This window comes from Amblyraja radiata, chromosome 35, assembly GCF_010909765.2.
Source record: "Amblyraja radiata isolate CabotCenter1 chromosome 35, sAmbRad1.1.pri, whole genome shotgun sequence".
NCBI classification, from domain to species: Eukaryota; Metazoa; Chordata; class Chondrichthyes; order Rajiformes; family Rajidae; genus Amblyraja; species Amblyraja radiata.
The window spans coordinates 7,477,862-7,492,150 of record NC_045990.1 but is presented as its reverse complement, the minus strand read 5'-3'; positions in this window follow the sequence as shown (position 1 = coordinate 7,492,150).

Here is a 14,289-nt window from a genome sequence, read left to right as displayed (position 1 = left end):
CGCTGAGTTTCTCCAGCATTTTTGTCTACCTTCGATTTTTCAGCATTTGCAGTACCTTCTTAAACATTTTGCCTCTTTATGTTAATCCTATCAATCTACATTTCACTCATATCCCCCAAAACATTTCCTTTCATCGTTCCTGTCCAAATGTCTTTTAAATATTGCAATTGCACCTGCCTCAACCACCTCCTCTGGCAGCTCGTTCCATATATCCATCACACTGTGGGTGAAGCTTGCTGCTCAGATTCCCTTCAACTATTTCCTCCCTCATCTTAAAACTCTGTCTCCTAGTTTTAGACACACTTACCCTGAGAAAAGAAACTTATTAACATCTATAAATTCAGCCCTCCCTGGGAAAAGAGTCCCTGCCTATTCAATCTTTCTTTAAACCTCGTCCTGGCAACATTCTTGTGAATCTATTCTGCACGCTTTCTAACATAATCGCATCCTTCCTGTAGCATGGCAAACAGAATTGCACACAGCAAGATCATACGATGAAACCTCAGGACACACCCAGGTAAATTTGGCAGCACTTGCAGACAGTGATGAATAATAGATGCTTTGGCTTTTACCCAAGAGCTTCTGCTTGCTGGGCCCTGCCACTTAGTTCAATGGGAACTGGCATCATATCTCTCTTAAATGGCTACTTTTATTGAGTACATGTAGTTAAGAGCCATGGAGACGTACAGCTAAAACCCTAATGCAACATTCGCGGAGGCAAATGGACTGACAATGTTTTGAGTCAGCACCCTTCTTTATTTTGATGATGGTATCTGACCCGGCATGGGGGGACCGCTGTGAGGGAGGGGGAAGAACAATGAACAATGGAGGACCTGCCATGGGGGGACCACCCGGTGGGAGGGGAGTGGAGGGAGAACAATGAGGACCTGGAGGGGGAGGGGAGAACAAAGGAGGAGCCGAAAGTAACAAGGAGAGTTACTTTGTAACTTTGTCCACACCATATGTGGCGACTATTTGCATACCTTGGGTATGTAAGCAAAGAATTTGATTGTGCCTTGTCACATATTAAATTAATTAAATTTCTTTATTTATATAGCACATTTTTAGTCAACTTGCATTGACCCCAAAGTGCTTCACATAATTACATTCACACACACAGGCAAAGGTGGGTGAAGTGTCTTGCCCAAGGACACACACAGGCAAAGGTGGGTGAAGTGTCTTGCCCAAGGACACAACGACAGTATGCACTCCAAGCGGGATTCGAACCAGCTACCTTCCGGTTGCCAGCCGAACACTTAGCCCATTGTGCCATCTGTCGTCCATATGACAATAAAGTCTTCCATTCCCTTCCATTTCCCTCCACAGATACTGCCTGACCCACTGAGTTCCTTCAGAAGTTTGTTCTTTGCTGTAGTTTCAAATATCTGCAGCCTCTTTGGACTTCTGCAAAACAACGGGTTCATTTCTGAAGGTAGAACTGAAAAGCAGGAACGTAAAATATATCAAACCTTGATTAGAGCAGATACTTGAGATTACATAAAACAATTGACATATGTAGACCATGCAGCCCACTATTTAACCATTTAATATAATCAGATCTGATATAATTGTGGGCTTCTATTCCACTTTCCTGCCCATTTCGTATTACCCTTGATTCTCTTACAGTCTAAATGTTCATCATTAGCAGCTTAGCAAATACAGTGTTTAATGAAACATATTCTGGTGTCCATATTGTAAAAGTATAACAAAACATATCAGAAGGTGCAGAAGTGATTTACAAGATTAATTTCAGAACTATAGGAGATTCCACCCTTCAGGTAAGATTGAACAAGCTGGAACTCTTTTTGAAAAGGGTATGTTATAGTGATTTGATAGAAATCTAACATTTTTTAGTCAGTGCTGATGTTTATGTCCTTTACAAACCTCTACCTCTCTTCATCTCAGCTTATAAACTGAGATGAAGTTATGGTGATTATGATAGAAATACAGAAGGAATAGAGCAGACCAGGAGAAACGAGATTAAGGTACTGCCAATAGAGAATGGTGCAGAAAATGGGAGGATTAGTTGAGGCAAATACCATATATGCATTTGAATCTAGATATAATCATGAGGAAGAACGATAAGAGGAATACACTGAGATGAAGAGAGGTGGAGAAGGCTTGTAAATGGTCATAAACACCAGCAGTGACCAAATAGTCTTTAATGCATGACCAATTCTGTGTAACTCATGCAGAGGGAATACAACATTTCTGATACCGGGCTGAATTTTCTTTATGCAATTCACTCTGCATCATCTACTTCAAGATACCAGTGAGCAAAAAGTGAAGAGATTAGGGAAGTAAATCAAAGAAGAGGAAAATAGAAGATTCAATAGAGGAATCCAAAATTTGAGGGACTTAATTTAGATAGGGAAAAGCTGCTTCGGTAAGATGGACTGTTAATCAAAAAACACACAGATTTAAGACAATTGTCAAAAATAAGTTGTTCTATATTTTTATGAGCGATATTCACTGTTTGGAAGGATGCAGGATGCAATTTAAGTAATATTTTTCAAAAAGAGAGAGTTGGACTAATGAACAAATGAATGTTCTGCAAGCTTCATTCATTCCAGGAAAGTTTACAGATGATTTCAGCCCACTATTGCACGTTTCCATTGAACCAATGATGTCTGTAACAAGCATTCAAAGTAATTATGCTGCAGAATTCAATGAATTGGTGCTGGAACTATTTGCTTCATGAAGAGATGACAGCTTTATTCACTCATACAGTTGCACCATTTTAACAAAATCCTTCTTTTCTTTCAAGCTGTTAAGTACTTTATTAGGATTCATTTTTATCATTATGGCAAATGGCAAAGGCTGGATGATCACTGCTTGAATAACCTAACATTTATTGGCTAACTATATTTATCTTAGTTAGGTGGTGGTGAGTCACCTTTTTCTTAAAGCATTCAGTTTTGTATTGAAGGAAAGGACATACAGTGCTGTAGTAACTCAACGAGTCAGGCAGCATCTCTGCAGAACATGGATAGGTGACATTTCGGGTCAGGACTTTTCCTCAGTAGTCTATAAACTAGCATCTACACTTCCTTGCTTGTACGATGTGTTGAAGGAACTCTTACTTCTGTTTGACACAGTTGAGGGGCTTGTTGGGTCAGAGAGGAGAAATGGTGCAAGAGTGAAATCTGATATCAACACTTCTCACAGGGGGCAGGTTGAACTGAGATTAACCAGTTGAGTTTTATATTATAATTTGACAAAGTTATGGTCGATGTTTTAATTCCAAGTTGGCATAGGCAGCAAAAACACACATCACCCAGAGTATTGCTATGGCATTACACGTCTCTCCTCATGCAGCTAGACAGCAATTAAAAATAATGATGTTTTCCTTTCTTCTTAATTGTCAATAGTGCTGTGACTCCTCTTCATAATTAACAGGGCTCTCTATCACATTTGTTCCATTTCCCACAATTCTGTTCTTAACCTCCTCTCCTCCCACGCAACAAAAATATAGGAATCTCTTTGTCCTCAACTTCCACCCACCAGTCTCTATATTTAACACATTTCCTCGATTATTTATGCTACTGAAAGCCACCACTGGATGCATCTTCCCATTCTCTCATCTTTCAACAATCTAAAGGGACCATTTTGCAACTTCCAGCTTCATTCTTCCATCTCCACCAAAACTTCCCTTGCAACCTACCCTTTTAGCTCTCCCCTTCTCGCTATCTAGCGATCCAGTTTGAATCCAGGTGAATCCGTGGTTGATGTACTCTCATTCTAGTGTATTGCATTTAGTGCTCACAATGCGGTCTCGTCTATTTGGAGAAATCAAACCACTTTATGAAACACAGCTTTGTCTAATCTGCAAAGGTGAGATTGAGCTTCCAGTTGCCTGTCACTTTAATTCCCCATCCCACTCCCCCATTGCCCCCTCTGTCTTTAGTTTTGTACCCTCTTCCAGTAAAATGTAAGCTTCAGAAACAATGTCTGATCTTTTGACCCGGAACAGTAAAGCCCTCAGGATTCATCACTGAATTCAGCAATTTCAGATAGTCACCATTTCAAGACTTTATCAGATTATGTAATGAAAGGTTATCTATTTGTAACATTTACCCAGTTTATTCTCTCTCCTGAGAGAGAGTCATAGTGTTACAGCTTGGAAACAGGTCCAACTTCCCCACCGGCCAACATGTGTCAGCTACACTAGTCCCACCTGCCATATCCCTCCATGTCCATATCCCTCCATGTCCATATCCCTCCATGTCCATATCCTTCCAAACCTGTCCTATCCATGTACCTGTCTGTTTCTTAAATGTTGGGATAGTCCCTGCCTCAACTGCCTCCTCTAGCAGCTGGTTCCATACACCCACCACCCTTTGTGTGAAGTTTACTCTCTCTACAGATGCAGCCTATCTTGCCAGGTATTTCATCACGCTCTTTTCTCTTCCTCATTTAGATTTCCAGCATCCATCTTCCTTTGTTTTTCATACACCATTATTGCGTGTTTTGATAGCTTTACTTACCAGCTGTGATTAGACCCTCTTTGATCCACTGAACACAAACATCGACCTACGTTGGATGTTCATAGTTATTCAATAACACCAAGACGTGATGTATTATGCAAAGAGACAAATATTTTCCAGTATTCCAAATCCTGCTGATTCAAATACAATTATTAGTCTAGCACCTGGACACAGGTTTTGGTGTAATAGCCCTCAGCCCAGGTTGCTTTGGCACTTTCCCACGCAACTGCACCAGGTGCCACACCTGTTCTTTTATCTCTTCTCTTTCTACCATTCAAACATTCCCTGCAGCTGAAAGAATGATCCACTTGCACTTCCTCTAAGGTAATATATTCCATTCAGTGCTCCCAAGGTGGTCTCCGTTACACAAACCTCAGAAATGGTGATTGCTTTGCAGAATACCTGCAGTCGCCACAGTGGTGACTCTGAGTTTTCTTTTCTCCCTCACACTTCAATTCTCTACCCCACTCCCACTCTGCCCTATTGTGGCCTCCTGCCCTGTTATAATGTAAACTTGGGAACAATACCCCATCTTCTGTATTGCTGCCTTTTGGATTCATTATCAAATTCTACATTTTCAGCAAACTCACTCTCTCTGATCAGACTGAAGAAGGGTCTCGACCCGAAACGTCACCCATTCCTTCTCCCCAGGGATGCTGCCTGTCCCGCTGAGTTACTCCAGCATTTTGTATCTACCTTATATTTGGAATACTCTGTACTCTGCTGAGTATCAAACTAAAATAAAGTTATGTTAACAGAGTGCAGCCCGGATTCATCAGAATATTATTAGGGCCGCAAGGGCTAATTGCTAAGAAGAAATTATGTAAATTGTGCTTGCATTTCCTTGGAAGTGGTTATTAAAATTCATTGGATGGTAAAATGCTCCTATCCTTGTAATACAAGCCTTCCTTTAACTTAACATAATCAATATTGTTGTGATCCAGCATGTAATTAATAGGGGATGTTGGGATTTTTTTATTTTCATTTTGTTGTTAATGTGTTCGAAACACAGTCAAGCAGACATCTCCCAGTTAGACAGTTTTGGAAAGTCTGCACCAGCGACATCTCAATGGGGTATGTGTCATTGTATTCCTAACCCCTCAAAATCTCTACTGTTGGAACTGTGATGTTATCATGGTGCCTGGACAACTGGATCTTGGCTTTGGACCGACAACAGTTACATAATAATGTGCTTTGAAAAATTAATGTTGAATTCATAGTTCAAGTTTTCTTTTAAATCCAGAAACGTAAAATAAAATATTTCGAAAGAAGCTTATGGATGAATTGAAGAATAGCTGACAATTATTGAGTATTTTATTCCACAAAATTGAACAATTTGCATTTATAGTCACATCATCCCAAAAATGTTTACTGTCAACCAAGATTTTTTTATTAATGGTCAATTTCATAATTAGGTCATCTCGGTAGTCACATTATGGATAGCAAGCTCCCACAAATATGATAAAAGTTATTTTGAAGGGGAAAGTATTGGTTGGAAAACAAAGGAAAAATAGTGCCCTTGGATCATTTGTCCCAACTGAAAGCAAATGGGGTCATGGAATTATGTCACATTTAAAATAAAAAGTATTTATTCAAGAGATGTGGGTATTACTGACCATTTATTATCAGGGTCAGATTCAGGATCTTTGTAGAAGGATCCCGACTCAAAATGTTGCTATCCATTTCTGTCCACAGATACTGCCTGACTTGTTACTACAGCACTTTGTGTTTTGCTCAAGATTCTAGCATCTGCAGTTCCTTGTGATTCCAAGTTAACTACAATACTATCTTATCCCCTGAAGGATAGCGCAAGGAGTTTAAATATCATAGGGAAAATTTCTAGGCACTTTCCACTTAGCAAAATAACATGTTTCATTTTTATTTCGTTTAAGCAACAATATTGATGATTGCAACAAGCTAAGTGGAAAACAAGATTACTGTTTAGGAAGGAACTCAGATGCTGGTTTACATCGATGATAGACACAAAATGCTGGAGTAACTCAGCGGGACAGGTTGCATTTTTGGATAGAAGGAATGGGTGATGTTTTGGGTTGAGACCCAAAACGTTACCCATTTCTTCTATCCAGAGATGCTGCATGTCCCGCTGAGTTACTTCAGCATTTTGAGTCTATCAACAAATGGACTGTTTCCCAGTAAGATACTTTTTGTCTGGGGCTGAAATCAGTTGCTTTGCTGATCAACAATGTAAGTGAGTTTTTTGTTAGGCATTTGTTCAGTGTAGACTTGTCGATACATTACCGACATACCATTCAGAGCTGCCTCAAAGGAATTCCATGAAAACAGCCAAATGATCAAACAGGCAAGTCTGAACGAGGTAGGAATAAGCCAATCGAGGTTAAAATGTGCCTGACTAGAGTTAAAGACTTTGACTGTAGCTTGCAGGACCTCCTGGACATATTCTGGACATTATCCTGAGCTTTTGTTAGGGATTGTTTAACTTTTTCACTTCCTCAATAGTTATTAAGAGAAAGGTACTAGCCTGGAGTGTGAAAAGTTATTTGAACGGGATTGGAAGCCAGAGGCCAATAAATGTGAGTACAAACTAAGGAAGTCATAAAGTAAATATCATCAAAACTTCACTCTATTGCACTGAATCATCAAGGGAGTCGGAGACCTGAGTCTAGGAAGGAAAAACATTTGACTGTTTCATTTGGTGAAGCAACACACATTTATCCTTGGTTGTTTCAAACAAAATGTCAACAGGTAATTAAAGGCTTTTCAAATCTTTTTGCTGCTCTAGACAGTGGCTGAAGAACCATAACAAATGAACAGAGCATTAGGTTCAACTGCTGATTTGATGTAAATTAGCAGCAGGTGGGTGAGCTCTATTTGGCATAAGTGCTCCTTGAATTAGAGGATGGTTATTCTAGCCGGAAGCCTAATTTTCAAAATAGTGCAAAGAATGAGTAGCCCCAAAACAGATCCATTCATGCCTATTATACAAAAGATGATTTTATTTAATATTAATGAACATTAATATTGTTTCTCGATTAATAATGGTGAGGTAATTATAATAAATAGAACTAAGAATATGTGTTATGATTGTGGACTTTAGAGAATTCACAAAGATGTAACTTCAAAGTGCAAAGTAGAAACTGAGTGGGTAATCGTGTTTGACAGCAGGCCCATTAACCAAAACCTACCAAATCCACAATGAGATATAAGTCCTAAAGTACTTAATCTTGCTAAATGACAGGTAAACGATATTTTGTTCATTGCTCATCATTCTAGTATTGGTATGAACTGTAGATAATGCAAGATTAAGTACTTTAGGACTTATATTTCAGTTGGACTCTTAACTACAGTTCATACCAATAGCAGAATCATGATCAATGAACAAAATATCTTTGTTCTGAAGAAGGGCCTCGACCTGAAACGTCACCCATTCCTTTGCTCCATAGATGCTGCCTCACCCGCTGTGTTTCTCCAGCATTTTTGTCTACCTTCAATTGTTCCAGCATCTGCAGTTCCCTTTTAAACAAATATCTTTGTCTGTTACTTTACCTGTCATTTATAGTGATACAAATTCACATGTTATTTTATATAATTTCAACTGAGTTTGCTTTTGCCATCTCCAAGCAATTAATTTGCTTCTTCATCCAGTCTGGGGAAGACATTCCTAAATCTATCCTCTGAATGACAAATGTGGGAATCTTTTGTTGTACAAGGCCTCTGGAGCGGGGAAATCCCATTGAGATGTATTAAAACATGGTGGAGGAGTACTTTTGACACTAATTCATGATCTCATTTCCCACATATAAGGATGAGAGAATGCAAGAGAGCCTTAGAGATGCTATGATCATAGCCACTGCCTTGATGAAAAGCCTCGATCCAAAACACCGACTATCTATTTCCCTCCACAGATGCTGCCTGACCCGCTAATTTCTTCCAGTTTCCCTCCTTTTTCTGGCTTCTGATTATAGTATCTGCAACCTGGTGTTCCTCAAGAATAGAGGTCTGATTACGGTAATTATAGTGGGGTTTTCCAGTTATCTGATGCAAGGAAAGTCCTCACAAGGATCCTCCTCATCTGTCCCCTCATATCAGTTGAGGAGTCATGATAACAAATTTCCATGAAGAAATCCTATGAACATATTGCTGCATGTGAAAAATCAATGAAAAATGCAGAAGACAGCTCCAACCATAAAATCTTTTTTGATACTGTTTAAACATTTAACACCGCCCAAATATGGATGATTCCTTTCAGATGTGGCTGTCTTCCAAAAGCCATTGGATCCAACATCTGCTGCCCAATCATATAGAATCTGTGATCTATCAAACTTCCTCACTGAAACACTGCACTTCACCTCCAACTGGAGTGTTGGTCTACATTTGGAGCAGAAAACTGTTCAATTTCTGTTGCCTCTTCTTCAAAGTCAAGATAGTCCAACTTTAGAAAACATGCTCCACATCATTGACTCCTTTAATTTAGTGAAAAGATGGTTCTCACACAAAACATCCAGAAGACAAAGGTCCACTACTAATCTTGCTTTGCTACATTATAATCACTGCTCCCTACAATAACCAATTGTAGCTTGAAACTGTAAATGAATGTTCTTATCCCAGGACCTTCATCAAAGCACATGGTTCTTTGGATCATCCAAAATGCTCCTCCATTTTGAGTGTTACATTTCTTTTTCATGATAAAGAAATTGATAACAAAATTCATCACCTGCAGTGCAACAGTCATCCCTTGGCTGATGAAGGATGAACATTGGCCAAAATCTCAAGCTCCTGGCCTATGGATCAGTAGTGATCATTGCTGGGTCAATCCCAACCAACAGTAGAGACCTTAGGAACTGGAGAAATAGTGCCATTATTATGTCCACAAAATCCTGCAAGTCATTTGGCAGGAGAGGTGAAGCAAGATTGATGAACTCAATGTACTCAGCAGCGAGGCCTGGTCATATTGAACAACCTTCCTTGAATGAGATGCATTGTGGATATGTCTGTCACCAGTCTTTCAAAAGCAATCATTCTACCTTGAGTTCAGTAACAGGCAGACATTTCTAGGAAGGCAGAGAAAGTGCTTCAAATATGTTCTTAAAGCCACCTAGAAGAAATGTGACATTCACAATCACCGAAGGGAAACCCTGCTTAAAATTAAGCAGCATTTGGGATGGGACTGAGAACCTTAAGTTTCAGTGACAGAAGAACACAGAGGCAATACGCAAATAACAGCGGAAGTGTACAATATCCTAAAATACAGACCCTTTTTTTTTGCTCCATTTGTGGAAGAATCAGCAATCTTGCGTAAACACGTTAGCCGCTTTCGATTATCCAAAACTAGAGTGGGAGCAAATCATTCTTTGAGCTTGAAAGACTCCCTAGGCACCTATTGACCTGAGATAATTACTTGTTTTCAAACAACTATGATTGCTGCCTGAAACAGTTAGAGGGCCCAATAAAGTAATGAAATCAAGTGTCAGATGATGCAAGTTAAGTCCCAAGTATAATTTTCACATCAATGTTTAACTTCTTCAGTACATTCAAACAATAGAGAGGTGCAGATTGGCAAGTGGCCACTACCAACATCAGTTAACTAAATCTTCACTAGCTGTAGTTTAAAGTACTGGAATGGTTTGAGGCATTTAATGAGTGGATTATACTATTATATTAATTGAATGTAAACGGCATATGGTGAATCATAAATTCAAATGGCATAGAAGGAATTGATCCATTGTGCCTTTGCGAGTATCCAATTATATCTTTCAATTTTGCTCTTTCTCCCAACCCTTTCTTCCCCAGTTAGTTGCCATGTACTTTGCCTTGAAACAAAACCCAAGCCGCAACAGGGGATAACCAGTCAGGCTGCACTTCCTGTTTGTATTAATCAGGTGACTACTAGCATTTACTCATTTCCCTCTGGGCGACTGGAAGGATGACAGCGATCTAGGGTTGGTGCGGACAAGCCTCTCCCTTCTTGGGCCTCTTTGATTTGACTCGGGCCATCTTGTTGACTCCTTCAGCTAGATTTGCCGTTTTCATAAATGTAGAACAATTTCAGAGTTGTGGGACAGTTGGGTTCATTGGACAGTCCTTTCAAAGAAGTAGCATAGATACAATGGCCTCCATATATGAATGAGTCTATGGTTCGTCACTCTCAAAGGCTTAAGCTCTATCAACATAATACTGGAGTTTGATCATCAGTCATAAATCATGTCGGTCTCTACCTGTTTCCCAGACGAGGTTAATCAGATAATGTGATTGTTACTATGCCAACTGAAATCCATTTCCTTTCTCCCTGGGAACTCTGTCCCCTTGCAATGGTATTCTGTTCTCACATTGGCTTCCGATGAGCGACTGTAATGCTGGAGCTTCTGGAAAGTTCTTTTGGTTACGTGCACCCTCTGCTGGAAGCATTTCACCTGCATTCTGAAATCTATGCTTTCTTATAGCATGAAAAATGTAGCATGTTTGTGTGCCATATTGTGCAGTGGGAGTATATTTAACATAATACACCTAGAAATCAGATTGGCATCCTTGGAGCCGCAATCCTTGGAGCTGCAATCTTATGTGAATCGAGCAATGGGTTCAGAAATCTTCATAGCGTTGTTGTTTTTTGTCAAGTATGAACACCACCCCCTCCCTACATTATTTACACTTCTATACGGGTTTGATTATTTTATTGTTATATTTTGCTGTAGCAACTGTTCATAGCCCTCTACACTACCCCCAGCTGAAGGAAGAAAAGCTATTCAATTTGCACACAGCAAGCTTCCACAAGCAGCAATATGATCATGATTAGACATTCTGTTGCAGTGATGTTGAATGAGGAATATCGATAGGAGCAGGATATCTGGAATAATTCCCTTCCTCCATCCAAATCAGCGAGAATATTTGTTATACTTGTTATACTTGTAATTTTATACAAAAGATATTGAATGTGGTAGCCATATAGGGTGTGAAGAGGAGACTCATCAATTGTTGATAAGAAATTACAGATGCTGGAATTTCAGGCAAAACACAAAGGCTGTAGGAACTGTATCTATGGCTGTAGGAACTCAGCAGGCCAGGCAGCATTTGGGGAGGGAGCAGACAGGCATTGTTTCAGGTGGGGACCCTTCTTCAGACTGAAGGGTCTCAATTTGAATAATCACCTATCCATTCCCTCCCCAGATGCTAAGACTGTCCAGTACTTTGTGTTTGGTAATTAAGATGTTGACTGGAATGGAGGGCTGAAGATATCAGGAGAGAATGGAGAGGCTGGAGTTACTCTAGTTGGAATGTAGGAGGTTGAGTGGTGACCTTAAGGAGGTTTATAACATTTTGAGGGGGCATAGATATGATCGACAATATATTTTTAAAAGAGGCAGAGGCAGAGGAGTCTAGTGAACATGAGTTTAAGATGACTGGGGAATGCGGGTGATTGGTGGACTCTGGACAGGTGAAGGTGAAGTTGAAGCATCTCGTCCCCTGTGCATCTTATCCTTCTAACTCAGACATACACCGGTGACATCTTATAATGGCATTGTCAGATTTCGATGGGCAAAGATAACCTGTGCAAAATGAGGAATGGGAAAGAGGTGAGACTGGGGCCAGTGGGTGATTAGTGCACCGAGGAGAGATGGTAAAATGTTTAAGAGGCTTTTATATAGGTACATGGATATGCAAAGAGTGGAGGGTTATGGATCATGTGGAGGCAGATGAGATTAGTTGATCTTGGCATTATGATCGGCACAGACATCGTGGGCCTGTTCCTGTGCTATACTTTTCAATTGTCTGCATTCTCTTGTGTCTCCTCATCATTCCGATTCGGGCAAGCAAACTGGTGATAATAATAATTCTTACAATGGCATTGTCAGATCTGGATGACCAAAGCATTCCAACATACCAATTGGAAAGAACAAAACATTTTCACTAACAATTTGGAATCAGAGACCTCTCCAACATGGAAGAAGCCCGACAGCATCTCTGGAGAGAAGGAATGGGTGATGTATCGGGTCGAGACCCTTCCCAAAACTTCACCCATTCCCTCACTCCAGATGTTGCCTGGCCAGCTGAGTTACGCCAGCATCTTGCGTCTATCCTCAGTGTTAACCAGCATCTGTAGTTCCTTCCTGCTCATGGAAGAAGGCCATTTGGCCCATCCAACTCCTCCAGCAGATGGTCGACGTGGGTTCAGTTCCCACTCCCCAGCTATTTGAGCAGTGATTAGTCCAGTTGCTGAAAATAATTAATGAATAATGTGATGTATTGGTGCTGGAATCTGATTTAAAATAAGACTCGGAACACACCAGTAATTTAACATGCTTGTTGCATTGAAATCGCCATCTTGAGTCTCACTGCGCATGCGTACAATTGCGCAAGTCATTTAATTATACCATTCATAGTCTCATACACAACACTCCTCCCCCTTTAACTTGGACGCAGATAACACAATCTTCACTCTATATGATCTTTTACACAAAATCCTTACTGTAACACCAAAACTTATAAAATTTCTTTGATTATGCAAACAAGACCTGATGTTTAAACCATTATACCCCGCATACTTTACCAGGCAGTAATAACCATGCATAAAGTAAACCGTTTATCTAAACTTGGTACTTATGATTGTTACATTCCACACATCTTCCTTAAACGTGGTGTGACAAACCAAATAAAGGACACATTGCTTTGTGCCAACTATATGTTACACTTATAAATAACAAAATTATCAAATCTTTTAGGTGTTCTTGTAATTCTACTAGACATGCATCTATCTGTCTGTGTTGGATTTTGCATGTTATCTGAGATATCTGAGATATCAGGCTCTGGTTGTGGTTCTGGTTATGATGTTGTATTATCACTGTGGATACTCAATCGAAACCCGCTGTCAAAGCTACTTCGATGAGCTGTGCTGCCCCGCTACAGCACTGCTAGTTGCATGGCGATCGTGCGTTCCAGTCCCATATTTGTCGCGCCAAAATACATAACTCGTCTTTAACTTCAGGTCCGATCGTGAGAAAAGCCTCTATTCAACCGCAATACTGTTCCTGTTAGCGGAATCCCATCCTCGTCGCCAAATTGTTATGTATTGGTGTTGGAATCTGACTTAAAATAAGACTCGGAACACACCATTAATATAACATGCTTGTTGTATTGAAATCGTCATCTTGAGTCTCACTGCGCATGCGTACAACTGCGCGTCATTCAATTATACCATTCATATTCTTATACACAACAAAAAAATAAATAAACATATTGATTTAACCTATTTTCCAAGCCCTCATCAATAGATGTGTATGCTCTGCGTACTATAGCACCCAATAAATAATGTAATGTTGCCCACCCCTCGGCATATTTGGAAATAACATGTTATAACAGCTTTTTAATAATAATATTTGTCGGCATTCAAAGGCAGCGAACGATAGTTTTAATCCGCTGCTGCTGCCGCCGCGTTATGTGCATGGACTCACTCAGGTCTAAGCTTGCGGGGCGAGGCGACTCTGGTCAAGAAGGCTCACCAGCGTCTCTTCTTCCTGAGGAGACTGAAGAAGGTCCATCTGTCTCCTCAGATCCTGGTGAACTTCTACCGCTGCACCATCGAGAGCATCCTTACCAACTGTATCACAGTATGGTATGGCAACTGCTCTGTCTCCGACCGGATAAGCACTGCAGAGGGTGGTGAAAATTGCCCAACGCATCACCGGTTCCTCGCTCCCCTCCATTGAGTCTGTCCAAAGCAAGCGTTGTCTGCGGAGGGCGCTCAGCATCGCCAAGGACCGCTCTCACCCCAACCACGGACTGTTTACCATCCGGGAGGCGCTACAGGTCTCTCCGTTGCCGGACCAGCAGG